The sequence below is a fragment of the Argiope bruennichi genome, chromosome 6 (genome assembly GCF_947563725.1).
Source record: "Argiope bruennichi chromosome 6, qqArgBrue1.1, whole genome shotgun sequence".
NCBI lineage: Eukaryota > Metazoa > Arthropoda > Arachnida > Araneae > Araneidae > Argiope > Argiope bruennichi.
Window position 1 is genome coordinate 53,258,360 of NC_079156.1, and position 17,225 is coordinate 53,275,584.

Here is a 17,225-nt window from a genome sequence, read left to right on the forward strand (position 1 = left end):
AGATGTGAGATTTTGTTAACGCGATAATTCCAATCTTTTCGAGAAAAACATGTCCAAAGCAGAAATTCAATTTTCGGATGCTGTTAACCGCATGTGAGGAATTAATCGCCAAAAAATTCGTCTAAAGACACACGATAGATTCAGTAAAAATGCTACATTCACGCCAAAAGTAAATATTTCATAACTATTGAACGCCAATGCCATGTAAGATGAGATGCGAGAAAGTTTTGTGGAGACCACATCTGTTGGTTAGAATTACGTTTGTGCATGTGTATCTATCTGTTCTTGTATATATGAACAAAGAGATAAAAAAGTCCGTTTTTATCTTTTTAAAAAATAGACAATTTATAAAAGTCAAATGTGCCTGAATTTGAAATACATAATATAGAATAACCAAAAATTATTACATAATAAACAAAATAAAACTTGTTTGAACTAAATTTCCTTAACAACTGAAAATAGTTTTGTAAAACTTTATTGTTACCATTTTTTTATATTTTTTTCTTTCCTTGATTTAGAATCGAAGCATTAAAAATTGTCATTATATTTTAATCCACGTTAGAAAATTAAACTGATGTTACCAAATTAATCCAAGATTCTATCAATTGGAAAGGAAGAATAGGATAGCATTAGTCAAAGCATTATATACATTTGAAAATCGAGTTATACCAACAAATAAAGAAATTTTGTCCTATATTATTCATAATAATGATCGCACAATTAAGTATGATGGAATTTAAAAATCATTTAAAAAGATGAATTCAGATAATTAACTGATAGTATCCAATAAAATAGAAAAGTAGCTGATTCCTGATTTTATATACATTAAAAATTGTTAAGAATTTATCATAAATAATTCGGAAAAATTTAAAAATAATGATAAGAAGTTTTAAAATAGCCAGGAGGCACATATATTTCTCAATTTGTTTTAGATTTTAGTTTGAAGTCATGGATTACGTACCAATATGAATGATTAAAAAAGGATTAACAATATTTCGATTTTTGATGCGATTCAAAAAATGTGATTCTTAAACACAAAATTTGATTCCTCTCTTCCATCATGGCAAATGTGATGAAGAAGCGAGAAAGAAAATTAACAAAATTTATAACAAAAAGTAATATTTATTCTGTATGCAATGCTTTTATAAACTGTTTGAATATTTCGCTACTTCCGATTGTTTTTGTTTTTATTTGGTTAATTAACTAATTGAATTTCGCTTTATATTCTATGGGAATTTTTACGATGTCAAGTTCAGAAAAATTGAACGTCCACACCAGACAATCTTTCTTAGGCCTAATACGCTAAACTTTTCAATTCGTTTAGATATAAAGGAAGTAGGTAAATAAAGTACAAATTACAAAATTTACACACGACAGTAATGAAACCAAAGTGGCTTCAATATTCCAGGAATAAAAATAAACTTTTAGAGACATAAATTGCATGGGAGAAATGAAATCATTCGATCAGATAATAAATTAAACACTCATAACAAACAGTACAATTCCATGAACAATTTTATTTATCATTTCTAAAATCTAAAAATTAATGCTCTTTCAAAAGGCCTCAAAAATCCTTTAATACCGACAAGATCCGAGCCGATGATTTCCGACGATTGTCACTTCCTGTTGCTTCACACTAAAGCAAAATCCGATTCTAGGATGAGACATCCACCTACGCAACGAACTACCTTACAGAACACACCCTAGAAACACTCTACATAACACTCCAAACGATTTTTTTTATTTATTTTTTCAATCAATAAAGCAGATGTGCTGCTGCTACTCGCAGGTCGTTTGAAATCCAAGTTCTTCCCGCTCGAACAGACCTTATTATATTCGAGGCAGGTGCCAGCCGTTTGGATCTTATCAGCGAAATGGATCTTGCCTATCAGGTTATTTATTAGCCGTGCCACTAGCTTTTAGGGTTGATGCTGATAGGGGAAGTTGATTTTGTATCGGCATTAAGTGTTAGATTAAATCTAAGTAAAGTTCTGAGGGCCAAATAGCGTTTGAAGGAAGAAAAGAAAGAAAGAAAGAAAAAAGAAGAGAATCTTTGGAATGAAATGTTAGTGGTTATTTCTTAAAGTTCGTCTGATAAGGGAGGTTCGTGTTGATTGTAGAAAGGACGTTGCGTAGTGCAAAGAAGATAAGGTGAGGTTGGAAATGGATGTCCTTATTCAAGAATTACTCTTTTTCTTTCTTTTTTCTTATTCTTTTCTTTTTCTCTCTCTTGTATTGATTTGGTTTGAAATAATACATAAATGGGGGAATTAGATAAAGTTTTAGAGCCCCGGCGATTGCTTTGTTTTTGTTCTGTTTTATTCTAGAAAAATACTTTTATCTTGTTTCGAGAACTGAAGGAACAAGGATATTTCATTAAGAAATGAAGATATTGAAAGATAATTTATCGATAAATATGACGCAGCTAAGTGACTTAGTCATATTTGAGAAGATAGCACAAAAAATTTCATTGACAGTATGATGAAGAATCAAAAATATTACAGGCATATGCTATTAGAACTACACTCGGAAATTCCTTAACACTCATCACATATTAATTTATTAATATCATTATTAATTATTCACATATAACTTATTACTAATGTTTATCGCCTAATTCTGAAAAGACATTATAATTTTAGTATTTAATATTTTATCAAAATTAAAGAACGGAAATTCACCCTTCCCTATATTAAACAAGGGAAATCTGAAATATTACTGGTTGCTTTTTAAGAAATAATTTTACTAAGAAGTAAGGCACCACAAATACGTAAATAAGAAGTTGGTAAATAAGAAGTCAGTTTTCGCTTTTTCTGGTGGGTATAAAAATGATACAGGGAAGAGTTACTTTCATTCCGACGATGGAACGCACCTTCTTTCAGGTTGGATTGGAGAATAACCCACAGTGATGTCTATTAGGGCTCCACTTTCAGTTTCAGTTCACCTCGGACACTTTGGCAGGGTGAAGTTATGGTTGTAACGCAAACTTTTAAGTTATGGTTGTAACGCAAAAAATTAATTTGGAAAAATATGTATTAAAACTTTTTTGTTAAATTTTAGGAATAGTTACACTAGTTTTAAGTTATTTGTTTATTGAATAGCTATATCCAATAAGTGACAAAACTTTATTTAATTGTTTCTTATTTTATGCAGCAATTCATCTGTGCTATGAAAATAGCCGTGATTTTAGACCCTTTTTACCATTCTGAGAAATGACCAGAATATGTATCATTTAAATTTCTTCCAACTGGAAGCATATACTCGTTTCTAATAATATAGAAATAATATATTAAGCCATGATTAGAATGGATGTCAAGTATACATTTTCCTAACTATTACCAAATTTTTATATTCTCCTAAGATTCTTCGTTGTTTTATTCTTTGATTTTATGGTTCATTTCCTTAAGTTCTAAGTCTGTTTCTAACAATATAGAAATAATATATTAAGCAACGATTAGAGTGGACGTCCTGTATACATTCTCCTAAGTATTCCAAAAAGTCTACATTCTCATAAGATTATTTATTATTTTATATTGATTTTATAGTTAATTTCCTTAAGTTCTAAGCCTGTTTCTAACAATATAGAAATAATATGTTAAGCCACGATTAGAGTGTACGTCCCGTATACATTCTCCTAAGTATTCCGAAAAGTCCACATTCTCCAAAGATTCTTTATTATTTTATATTTTGATTTAAAAATATACAATAATAAAGTATCTTAGATCTTAAGATTTTTTATTATTTTATATTTTGATTTAAAAATATACAATAATAAAGTATCTTAGATCTTAAGATTTTTTATTATTTTATATTTTGATTATTCTTTATTATTTTATGTTTGATGAAGATTCTTTATTATTTTATATTTTGATTATTCTTTATTATTTTATGTTTGATGAAGATTCTTTATTATTTTATATTAAGATACTTTGTTATTTTAGTTTTTGATTTTATAATTAATTTTAATAAGTTCTACTGAATTGTCTTGAATTCTCCAATTGAATACAAACATATTAAAACAGTTCTTTCTCTCTATGGCTACTTAAACTTATTACTAATGTTAACCTCCTTATGTGCACGTATTTTTGCACTTAAAATTGAGCAGAAGTGAAAAGAGATAGATAGTTAAAGAAATAAATAATATCTATCTTTACGAATTCATTCAATAGTATAAGTTTTTAATTAAAATTAATTTCAAACATTAAAAAAAAACTTTTGAAAAAAATCTCGAAAGAAGTACAAAAAAAAAAAAAAAAAAAATACTCAATCTTTCAAATACGCGGTTAACTTAACTTATCTCAAATTATCTGTAAATACATTTCGCTTCCTGAATTTTAAGAAGATTTTTCAAGGCATTTCATTTTTTATTTCCAATAAAAACTTGAGAAGAAAGAACAAAACTACAAATCGTGTGCGTTTGATCTAAACATCTGCAATAGTAAAAGTGGACCATCTATCTAGGCTAAAGTTAGATTGACATCAAGGACTAAATAATCGGTAAATAAACAACTTGACACATCACGGCGATATTATCTGCCCCATTTACAAAAAACTGCAAAATAAACATAAAAAGTAAACAGGGATTATTTATTTTTTCCCCTTACAAAAGATGAGTGCTCGGGTGGCAATAAAAATAATAAATTCTTTACGACAAATTAAATTTCCTCAATTAATTTAATGCAATTCAGTTAAATTAATGAGCCATAACTAAAGTGACATTTTTTCCTTGTAATTATAACTCTGGCTAGGATTTACTGCAGCAGATCCGTTATCAGATGTTTTTAATATTTGATTTAATTGTATGGTGATCACGCGTCCTCTTAAAAAAAGTAATTTAAAAACAGTTTTAGTTTAAATCGTGGGTATTTTAATAAAAAATGGAATTCTTAAGTAGAATTAAGACGAGGAGAACGTTATAGGCTTAAAAGATTTTGATATTTAAATCTATTTTCACCTATTTTTTTAATAATCGCTTAATCACTGTAAAATTCTTTAAAATAATAAGCATAAACGCAATTATTATTCCTTGACTTTTATTTTTTGAAATTTCAACTTTTTGAAACGTTTAGAGCATCAGAAGTTGTTTTAAATCCCTGATAAATTCATAGTATAAAATCTTCATATTGAACAATAAAGCAAAATAATTTAAAATGTCCACTTCCACCAATTCCATTTATACAATAAATAAATAATTCTTTTAAATTTTTGTATATAATGCACAGTTAAATTAAATTAAATTAAAATTAGGCAAAAAATATTTTTAAAAAAAATTGTTAAAATTCATAAATTAAATCATAAAATACTTTGAATTTTTATACGGTATTATATCGCAGAAAAGCGCTAAAATTCATCTTGTATTTTAAGTAATTAAAATTCTGATTGATTTTTTTATAATTGCCCTGAGGTGCACATTCCCACCCTCCAAAGTATATATGAGACAAATTTCGTAACTATAGATCAGAAGATCTGGCCTATAGAGCACTTACACATATACAGATATATTCATCTTTATTAGATGATATCTAGCTCAGTTTGACGAAAATTGTACATTTCACTCTCATATCTTTTAAAAGAAATCACCAATATTGCTAGTGCAACTGATATATTGGCAGATGGAGAATTAAAACGATTCTAACAATGATATCCTTGAGATTATATTACCATATTTTTCCTATTAATAATTATTGTAAAATATGATGGTTAAGTTTAAATTTTCATTTAAAACCCATAAGGATCTATCTTTAAATAACACTTAATGGACGCATATCTTATTTAAATTTAAAGAGATACTATAGATATTTCTGTGGACTCTAAATTGTCTCACGTGCATCATAAATGCACACGCGTGATATCACTGATAAGCAGATAATATTAATCTGTCATATCAAGAGCCGTTTCCTGCGTCTTGAACAATCTAAAAAAAAAAAAAATGATAACACCACGCCAATCATCAGTTGCTAGAAAAAAGATTAAAATATTTCCTGCCTTGGAATATTCATGATTAAATTTGTGGATTGTTCTGGTATTTGTAATAATATATTTTCATTTCAAAATTTAAAAAGGAATATTTTGGAAATCCAAAAATTATTTTTAGACAAGAAGATTGTTGAAATAAAATAAGAACAAAATGCAAATCAATTATCAGTTCTTAATAATCACCTTCGATATTTCTGGAACTAAAATATAGACTCCAAATCACACGAAAGGCAAATAAACGAAATCATCAAATCACCATAAAGGAAATTCTGTTCACTATTCGGGGAATGATTTCAACGAACTCTCTAAAAACAGCAACTATGCCCTTGTTCTCGCTATGGAAAATTGTAGACTTTGACCAAGTTATGAATGTTCAGATTTTTATTTTCGGAATCTTGCACATGAGTGCTTTGTGCTTTGAATTGTAATAAAGAAAATCGAAAGTGCATTATGGACAGAGTGTTTATTTCAAGAAATAGTATTGTAATTTTAGTAATAAGATCTGATATTAAGGTCATTTATTTAATTGATTACCGTATTTAAAAACAAGCAGAAGTACAAATCAAAATCAAAAAACAGTCAAACCTTTGACGGATTTGATTCAAAATTTGATAAAGATCTAAACTGTAGATGAAGGATTTTGTACTAAATTTAATCTATCTAGTTCTTCAGGTTTTGTAATAATCCTATTCCCATGTACACCGACAGGCATACGAAAAGACTTCCTTAGAATGGATTACCTTTAAAATTTCATTTAAAAAAATTTATAAATTTGACATAAAATTCACATACTAAATTTCATCTGAATAGCTCAAAGCCTTGTTGAGTTGTAATGTCTATAACAGATAGAATGACAGTTAAACAGACATATATTTCGGAAACAGTGATATTAGAAACGTAAATATTCTTCAAAATAAATTTGTTAAAAAAACTTTTAAAGATCAAATTGTAGCAGACATTATATCCATGTTATTTTAATGATCTTACACCTGTCATATTCATTGTGCACATGAACCAATCTAATGGAGTCGAGCCTCGTGACATCAGAGTGCTATAAAAAATTAAATTGTAAGTTTATCTGTCTTCTAAATTTCGCGGTATTGAATCTTCACTTTCGTTATCCTCGTGTAAGCAACACAAATAAATATTAAACAGATTCCTTTTTTCTTAGCTGTCAACAAGGGAAGGAAACAAGGGGGTAAAATATTTGACAGGATGTTTAACTCCCGTCCTTTGATGAATAAAATTTGAATTTCATTTTAGCAATGAAATCTATTGTTAAAAATTAAGCATTTTTTACATTATTTTTAAAAAATTATAAAAATTCAGAAAAATTTTGTTTTTTAATTTAAATTGATATAGCTGAAAAAATAATTTTTTTTTTTTTAATTTTAGACAAATGTAAGCGCCGGTTTTTTCAATCCATATTTTTTTTGAGAAGTTAGCGCGGAATAAAACGCTGAAATCTCATTTAATTTCTATTCCTAATTAAAATCGTGAATATCACTACAAAGTACACATTTCCACCCTCCAAATAATAAGTATTTTGGGGGTCGAATTTTCTAAATTTTGTAGCTCAAGGTCAAATGGTCTGTAGTGAGCCAACTTATACACAATATCTTTCATTATTATTAGTATAGATTTTGATTAACGTCTTTGGAAATGCTCAAACTTAGCAATTTTATCTGCAAACGATTTTAAGAAGGGCAAATTGAAAAATTGTTCTAATTTTTTAAAAATAAGAAAATTTGTCTTCTGCCTTCTTTTTTTTTCCGATATAGAATTTCGTCACGTGAATGCAGGATTTTTTTAAAATGTAACTTCATCACACCTTGGAATTTCAAATTCTTGTAGAATAAAAAAGCAAATGAAAAACAAACTAACCAAAACTTAAGATATCGCATAATCATAACACCTGCATGGGGTCATTAAAACGTTTGAGCCAATACCTGTTTCACAAGATACCAGTTATAAAATTAACTGTTCCTACGTGATTGTCGCTCTGATATAAAGGGAATTCAATTTTGCAAGTATGGTATATAGAGATGCGCGATAACAAAACTCATAAAGTGGATTGCGCAGAGAAGTAATTTCATTTTAAACGTAGTCGTAAAATACAGCTTTCAAAATCATAAACTCTAAGTTTATTGGAACCATGAATCTTAACTGGTCTAAATAAAGTTCAAAACACCTAAAATGTTTTAAAAACAATATTAAAAAATAAACTTGATTATAGCTATTTAAAAATTATTGGAACAGGAAAATATATATTCTAGACTATTTGGAAATTGCATTTAAAATATGAAATTTCGAGAGTTAAAGGCTCTCTAAGAGTATCAATCGATATGAAATGCAAGATTCTTCATTAAATTTCATTCCTTTTTAAACACTTTTTCCCATTATTTGCATAATTAAATCACCTTAGCTTGTTCTATCAATATTAATACCAATTTTAACAGATATTTTCATTGTCATCGTTGTACGATTAAAAATATTAAAATCATGGCTGGATTTAAAATGTGATTAAAAAATCATTTGGAAAACAGTGAAATTTCTTGTGCGTAACGGCAGTGCGAAATTTTAAAAAGTAACAGTAATAAAAAAAAATTTCATACATTAAAAATGATTGGATAATCCATTTTTGAAATCAAAACAACAATGACAGCAACATCTGAAAAGGATTTCCCGAACTTTTAATGGTATTTTATTACTACCAATTAAAATTTTTAGATATAAAAATAGATGAACATTTAATTTGTTATATTAGATTCAAACGCATTATATTTTTATTTATTTATTTTTTGCCTTTTTTTAAGCCAGGATCAAAATTTAATCTTTGAAATACATATTGAAGACAATATTAAAACTGTATTGCTAAAGCATCGTATTATCATTAATTCAATATTCCAAATAAGGATATGCATATCACTGGAAATCTCGGAAAAGAAATTGTTAAAAATGAAATCACAATTAAAATGTGATATAATATATATAATTATAACAATGATTATAATTTTTTGCATAAAAATGTCAAATTCGATAGAAATTCAAAGCATCCATCCATTTCAAAGCATCACAGACACAAAACTAGCTTACGAAAGGAAAACTGTTCATAAGTTAAAACTGTCTGTAAGTTAATTCAATTCCTTCAAAATGTAAAACCAAATTAAATTCTAAACTACATAAATAGCATCATCTTTTTTGTACCTTCTACTTCTCACCAAATGCTATTACTTATTGCTTTTGATGACAATAATAATTAACGATCTTTGTCAATCCTATTTCCGATTTAGACAAAAATCTGTTTCCATTGTAAAGAAATATAAACATCATAAATTGCAACATCCTTTTGTAATTTTTTTCTGACTGTATTAAATGCTTTTTCGCAAGTTTTTAACAAAAAGAAAACGATCATTAATAACATTATATTTAACAATAAATGACACTTACAAAATATCGCAGTCTATTTCTAAAGTATAATCCACGAAATTGGTTCAACACATCGGTTCAAATCACCACAATATTACAATTCAAGTCATTCTTAAAGTTCAAATAACTATACTAATAGATTATGTTATATAAACTACATCACCATTTTATATCAACTATTTTCCACCAATGTTCTAATACCTTAAATAAAATCTTAGAAGTTAATTCCCAGGAATAAAATAACGCAATATCGTCAGCACTACCAAATAATTTTGCATCCTACCGATAATGGCAGTCTTACTTAATAACACTATTTTTAACAACAGAAGAAATGACACTTACAAAACGTCACAAATCCGTTACTAAAGTACAACATCCACAAAATCGACGCAGCAGACGCAGAGGAATCGCCACATACCTTGCAACCTACCGATTCAAAATCAATCCACCATTACTCTCAAAAGATACAACTTCTCCCCTACTCGATCGCGACTCGAGAACTACTGATAAAGCTCCAGTTATTCTTTGAACTTTACATATCTCCCTCTGAAAGGGGAACTTTGCACTGCTGCCTCGACTGATAGCGTGAGCCTATTTTTGGATTCCTATCGCCATGACAGTGTTACATGATTAAAGTTATGAAGTTATGAAACGGACTTCGGTCTGTAAATAAGAAATTTTTTGTGTATTTTTAATACGTTATCTCTTCTTTTCCTTAACCCTCTGTTAATTGTACTTTGGATAGGGTTATCGGGTGGAAGATAGCCATAATTCTAGTCTCTGTCTGAAAAGATTAACAGTTGTTATGTAATAACCCAGCCACGTTCGAGTCCAAAAGATAGTTTACGTAAAATTCAACATATAAGGAATTTTAGTTGAGGAATTTCTTGTGAAGCAGTGCTGAAAAGTACTTAATATAATCAGGGATTGCCGCGATGATAATTTTTTGAACGATTAGGAAGTATAAATTGTTTTTCAAATGAAAACAATAAAGTTCTTTCGTCTTACCAGTGATAACAAGGCATGGATGGAAACCATGAAACATTCAAAAACTCGTATGATATTGTATACTTTAGCAATAAACTTATTGTTTTAGTTGATTGTTCCGTCTTTCCCTCAAGAAAATCAAAGTTATGGGTCACTCTCCCTTAAAGGTAATCTACACAATTATAACAGAATTTAGACAAGCTTCAACTTCAATTGCACCGGCCCACTTTGACCTAAAGAAGATGCCACCCTTTATCAAGAATCATTGAGGCTTGACTTGGCATGCTGTGTCACATTTGTAGATCATTAAACTTTTTCTTAAATAAATATCATGGGTAAAGAAATAAATTAATAAGAGATGCACTGATTTAATAACTTTATTTTCCAATGAAAAGAAAAATTCAATCAGAAGCCAAAGATGTTTCATAAGTATACCATGAACTTCTTAATAGGTTTTCATTTCATCACTGCACCACACACTTTAAAATCGATATTTTAAAAGAAAAATCATTAAGAAATACATAACAAAACATAATACACACAATCATTCGAGTCCTAAGATTTGACTTCACGTTTTTATACCATATCACATGGAAACTGCTACACTGCCCAGATGACAAACGTTTGGGAATGTAGACAAGCTTCAACTTCAATTTCCTCCGGCTCACTTTCACTTGATGCTTTTCATGCTTTATCAAGAATCATTGAAGCTTGGCTTGGTATGCTGGGACACATTTCTTGATTATTAGAGTTTTGGAAACAAATGTCATGGGCAAAGAAATAAGTTAATAAAAGGTAAATTTGTTCAGGATAGATAGCCCTTACTTTTTTATTTCGGGGTATTTTTACTATCATCAAAGTATATGCACTAGAGGTAGCCTCACACATGTAGCATCAATACAAGAGAACGCTAAACTTTTTTTTGTTTTTCTTCATTGCTGTTCTATGTGCAGTAATGTGTAAAGTGTTAATGTATGTTCTAAATTCAACATCTTTCAATCCAGAACATGCTCAGCGTTATTCGATGGAGTCAAATCATAAGTGGATTGAAGTTATATGAAGATTATATTAAGGCGGACCTCGTGGTCTTGAACTATACTCGGATGGCGAAAACGAATAAATTGTTATCCTCCAATCAAGCTTTCTCATCTGGCTTAGAAGCTTTAGCTCATATATGTTTAAAAAAGAACAAAGGGTCTAAAAAGGTTCATACACACAACAAATTTTTTGAAGAATCAGCTAAAGATCTAATTTGAAATTGGGGCATGCAAGCTTCCAGTTTCAAAATTATGACTCGATCACATGACCATGATGGTCCATAAACTTGTTTGAATTCAGTAAAGATTTGGCTCGATATTTTTATTATTTTTATTTTAGTTATTTTATTTATTTATTTTTATATTACTCATGTTATTTTCTATTTTATTTCAATTTATTTCTTTTGCAAAACTCAAATGCGTTCGTGGTTTTTGTTTTGATTCATCTTTAGTTATACAGTTTTTCTAATATTTTCTCTAAAAAGACCTGATTCACTCCCCCCCCCCCCACCGTTACCATCCCCGCATCTCCTGACCATGATTCTTCATTGTTCTACATGCAGGGATTTATAGCGGCATTAAAGCAGTTTTCCATAAAAACCGAGAAATGCCGTCTCCTCTTTTAGCATACTATAGGTCTGTATTCTTCATCGAAGGCAGATAGAGTTGTCATTATTATTTACACCTCATTTACCATCGATGAATCTATCACACCTAAAGTGAGTGAATAACAGAAATAAAACGATCAATCTGATTAAAAAGACAAGTTTGGTTTGGTTATATTATATTAACGCCCCGTTTGAAGTAACACTAGGTCTATTTTGGAACGGACCTCCTAATTTTGAACCACGATCAGATGATGAGGACGACATCTGAGCTGGCACCCACTCCCCACACCACACCACACTAGCGGGAGGACGTTTGGTCAGGACGGATTTAACGTGCAACAGACCTTACCCCTTACACTTACACGACCGTTCTTCGGTGGAATCGTGTCACGAACCTGAAGCCCTCCGGTTCCGAAGCCGAGACCTTACCACCAGGCCACCACGGCTCACGATTAAAAAGACAAATCCAGTTACTTCTCTTAGGAAAGTGAAAACTTGTTGATTCCTGATGTAATAATTATACTAGAATGTAAATAAAGACAATAACACTCCTAAAACACGATCCGTTCCATTTATAAGGGAAACATTAATGAAAAATAAGACTGATGTCAGAAAAGTGCCAAATATAAAATAAAAAAATTAAACTCAAATATCAATCTTTCATTAATTTCACTATTTTAAATGTTGCACTGTATTTCAAGAGGAAAACAATGGATAAATTTGGATTTCGAAAATAATTCTAGAAGTAAAGTCAGATGAAGTAATAAAAACATGTGTTTTTGTTAATAAACAGAAGCATATACTTACATAATATTGATAAGAAATCGATCAGATTCTCAACGTGAAAATAAGAATCAGAACAATGGAGTGAATTCAAATTCACGTGATGCATCTTAAGTGCCGAGTGTCAATTTTATTTTCCAAAACAGAGTGCTTCAAATTCAAAAAAGTATTTGACGTCACAGCTATTATAATAAAAAAAACAGTTACGTCAACAATTTGACTACGATAAAACGTGATCTCATAACGCACGAGTCATATTCTTTATAAATTATCATTCATGGTGTGTGTGTGTGTGTGTGTGTGTGTGTGTGTGTGTGTGTGTGTGTGTGTGTGTGTGTGTGTGTGTGTGTGTGTGTGATATTTTAAAATCTAATTTAAACTTAATTAATTCCTTAATTTTCAGCTCAATTTAGCCCATTTTAACCATTCTTATTCTCTTATTTCCTGATCCCATTCCATTTTTTCTATCTAATTAATTTAACAGAAGCTTTGTAAAATTGCTGAATCGGCTAAAGACCGACACGTTCCCACACTCCGAGTGAAGGGCTAAAATATTGTTAATATAAAAAAATTCCATTAAAATATCCCTGTGTTTCCCTTGCTTGTGATTGATATGTGTTAGAAATCCCTATCAGAATCTTAATGGTATATAAGACCAGGGATAAATGATTTCCCTCTCTTTTACCTTCTTCTGCTTTTGTGTCTCGCTATAAACGGAGGCTGATATATTGCATACATATTTAAACCAGGTAATAATAATTAGATCGATTATAACGTTACTTAAAGAAAAAAATTGCAAATTTCGTTTTCACATAAATTATGTCCTCAGTGAAAAATAAAAATCCAAAATGTTATAATAAGCCCAAATTTTTACATTAAAAAAATTTTAATGCATCTTTGAATCCAATTTTCAAAATTTTGTACCGCTCTTTTAACGTTAAGAAGCGACTTTTATTTAACCACAATTATTAAGAAATAAAAAAATCTTAAATTGCGGCTATGTCGAACTTGTTAAACGTAGAAATGGCCATTCAACTACGATACATAAAATCAAACGATTTTAATTTATATGTTAATAGAGGCTATTTTATTACTGATAATGCATAAGCAAGATTTATTATCAAAAATAATTATTTAATTTGTGTATTTAAAATATTTTTTTATCTTTAAATGTGACTATAAAAAAATCTATTAACAAAATAATGTTTTCATTAAAACTGTAAGGATTTTTGCTTTTCCGAAAATCCACATTACTTTTTAAAAGGTATTAGAATTAAACATTTGGAACATAATAAAGATCATAAGTTCGCATGCTCTTTGTAAATTGTAATATGAGTGATTAAAAACCATGCGAAACACCCTATACTGCAGCTTACTACCTAAAGTAACCAAATTTTATACAATAATGAATTCCGTCATTTTTTTTGTTTGTTTGTTTTTTGACAGTAGGTGCTCATAAGGAAGAAGTTTTCAAAATTTTTATTTGATTGAATTTAAAAAATGACAGAGGATTTTAACACTTTCCCTCAATGATTTCAGAGCAAAGAATTGCACAAAAATCGTTTTTACCACTTTCTAAAATTAAAAAGAGGGCTGTTTAGGGATGTCAATTTTTTTCTGCATAATTCTTCTCTAATTTCAAGAAATTTTTCAAAATGTTTTTATGTGTATTTCATAATAATTCTTCTCACTGTTTTAAACCTGCACTTGTTCAAATATTGCGCAATGATATGTATTTTTGTGTTCAAGTTATTGCAACCATTTACTAAGTAAAATCATTACCATGTTATTACTCTAATCACCAGTTATATTCGGAGGTTAAGAACCTCGATTTCAAGTACTCCGCGACACAGTCCTGAAATCGTTAATCAGAATAAAAATAAAAATAGTCAAATCTATTCCAAGATATTATCACGTTATGCTTCCATGTAGTTCTCGTCATTTTTTAAATTTTTTTATATACTTTTGTTCAGGTTTAAAGAAAAAAAAATATATTAAAGATTTGAGTTTTAAAAGTAACTCGTAAATTCTCAACCCTGAAATTGTCGACTGAAGAAAATTAATTTAAGAAAAAATAACTGATTTCTATAAAAATGTTTCATATTTTCTAGCATTATCCAACTTGCCGATAAAACTTTCGCTTATCATTGAGAAAATCAAATGCTGATGAGTTCGCGTCACACTTAATGCAAAGATTGCGAAACACAAACGGATTTTTCCCAAGTTAATTTTAGGCTAATTCATACAGATCCGTAAGCCATATCCGGAATAATGAATTTAATAAAAAAAAATCTTATTCTTAACTTGCGCAACAATCTGTTTTTACAAAATCAAATATTCTCTGACGTCAAACAGCGCAAAACTGACATTTTTTTATTATCGCTTATCAAAGCTCAAGCAAAATTTGATAAAAAATAGGAGAAAAAAAGGTGATTATCTTATCAAAAATGTTATAAAGATAATTCTAGAAAAAAAAATCCCATTCTTATGGTGTATCAATATTTCTTGATTTCTATAGAAACCAGCTGTTTTAACCCCTTCTATAAAATAAATAATCTATAATACACGATAATTTGTCGCTTATCTAACCCATTTCAACAATGTTTCTGATTCCTGTTCGTTTCTTCAATAATAATAAAAAAATTCGACTTTTTTTAAAATGAACTCTTATGATTTCAGAAAACATGTTTTAATGATAATAGCAATGATCCTTAATTCTTTTAAGGTGATATTAATAATGTAGGTGCATATCTACAATTTTTTAACAAAAGATGCATTATTGTAATATAAAAAGTATTTGTTTACAGAATTTTATAATAGATAGTATCAACATAACATCTGCAAATAATCTGTAATTAATTTAAAGTAGGTCGAAAGTCAAAAATATTTGTGCCTTTATCCCCACACTTAAATATGTGTGCCAAAAATCGCCAAACTGAAATATATGTGCCTTTTAATTTTTCATATGGATAAAAAATAACACCAAATGTCCTAAATAGATTTTTTTTTAATTAATCGCCATTTCATATCCCTATGCTTATAACCATTTAGAATACTGTGCGGTTAAATTGGTGTAAGACCATCATATTTATTAAGAATCATCTTATTATTCTCAAAGAAATGTAGATAAAAGGAAATCTACCCTAATGTAAAGACAAAAACTTATGGTATAGACAAACACGAGATTGTTACAACAAAAAGTGAGAACGGATTTTTTTTTAAATGGATATTAAGTTAACATTGAGATTAAAAAAATTATAGTTAGAAAAAAAAATAATATTAGAATATAATCGATGAAAGAAATATCTAGTGTAAATTTTCGAGGTATAGAATTTTAGAAAATAAAAAGAACCATGTTGCACAGAAATTATATTTCTTTTTAAGTTATCAAAATTGGTTTATTTTTATAATTAGAGGAATAACTTAATGAAAGAACATAAATAATAATAATAATTCGATTTAGTTTTTTGTTATAGAATGGGATTCAATCAGTTCCACCATACCACATGGTGGAACTGATTGAATAATAATGAAAAAAATCATGGTTTGTTCAGTTCACACTCACGGCTTATGAAAAATTATCATTTAAAAGAGAAAAAAGATTTGATTCAGATTTGCACAGACTGTTAAATTCCATTATGAAGTTCCAAACAGAATATGTTATCAAACTAGAATTGAATTCTATTCTTACAAATTAAAATGTCAAGGAATTTAAAGGATATTTCATATTTCAAATCTTTTAAAGGTTAAAAATTATTGATAAATATTAACTTTCCCATGAAAAGATGAGCAAATGGAAATGAATTACTTCAATTCATCAATTTAATTGAATTTCGATGAAAGATTTATTGTTTCAGAAGATTGTTCAATGCTTTAAAGAGTTGCAAGACACAGTAACATTATGATGTAGAAAGTTGTCTTTTAAAGTTCCAGTTTGTTTTCAACGTTTGTGGTGAGAGATTTTTTTTCAGTTCTGAATTCCATATACAATACCACTATCTCATTTAAATTTCTAGAATCTATGATTTCAATCAGCTGACGTAATTCATCCAGATAAGGATAGTATCAGTTTAGCAATCTTTTATCGAAAATAATTCTCAGAAGCTATATCCGATTACACAAAATGCTTTCGTTTATCGCAAGAGATATTTTCTTAAAAATGCATCTTTCGACAACTGAAAAAAATATGAGAGTTAACTTAAAATATTCAGAATTCGTTATTTACAATGTAATTGAAAGCGGGGTTTCTTGTATGCAATTTTCTTTGAATATGGGGAAAAAATAAGAAAACAGTTGCATATGGTTGCATATAATTTTTTTTAGTCAAAACAAAATGGTAAAACAGATAATATTATAATTATAATGACATAGGAAAAGATCGCAACAGTGTGTGTGTGGCCGAAGA

General features: G+C 28.8%; 1 protein-coding gene across 3 annotated transcripts in view; it reads right to left on the reverse strand.

The window, feature by feature from the left end:
* LOC129971601 (zinc finger protein ush-like) overlaps positions 1-17,225 on the reverse strand; it is a 142,089-nt gene that overhangs the window by 25,829 nt on the left and 99,035 nt on the right. The window contains exon 1 of one of the 3 annotated variants that reach the window (XM_056085527.1): positions 9,748-9,920. The exons of the other annotated variants lie outside the window; for them this stretch is intronic. The gene's annotated coding sequence lies outside the window, so the exon portion shown is untranslated. Of the gene's footprint in view, positions 1-9,747; positions 9,921-17,225 lie in introns of those variants that run through there. 3 annotated transcript variants of the gene reach the window in all.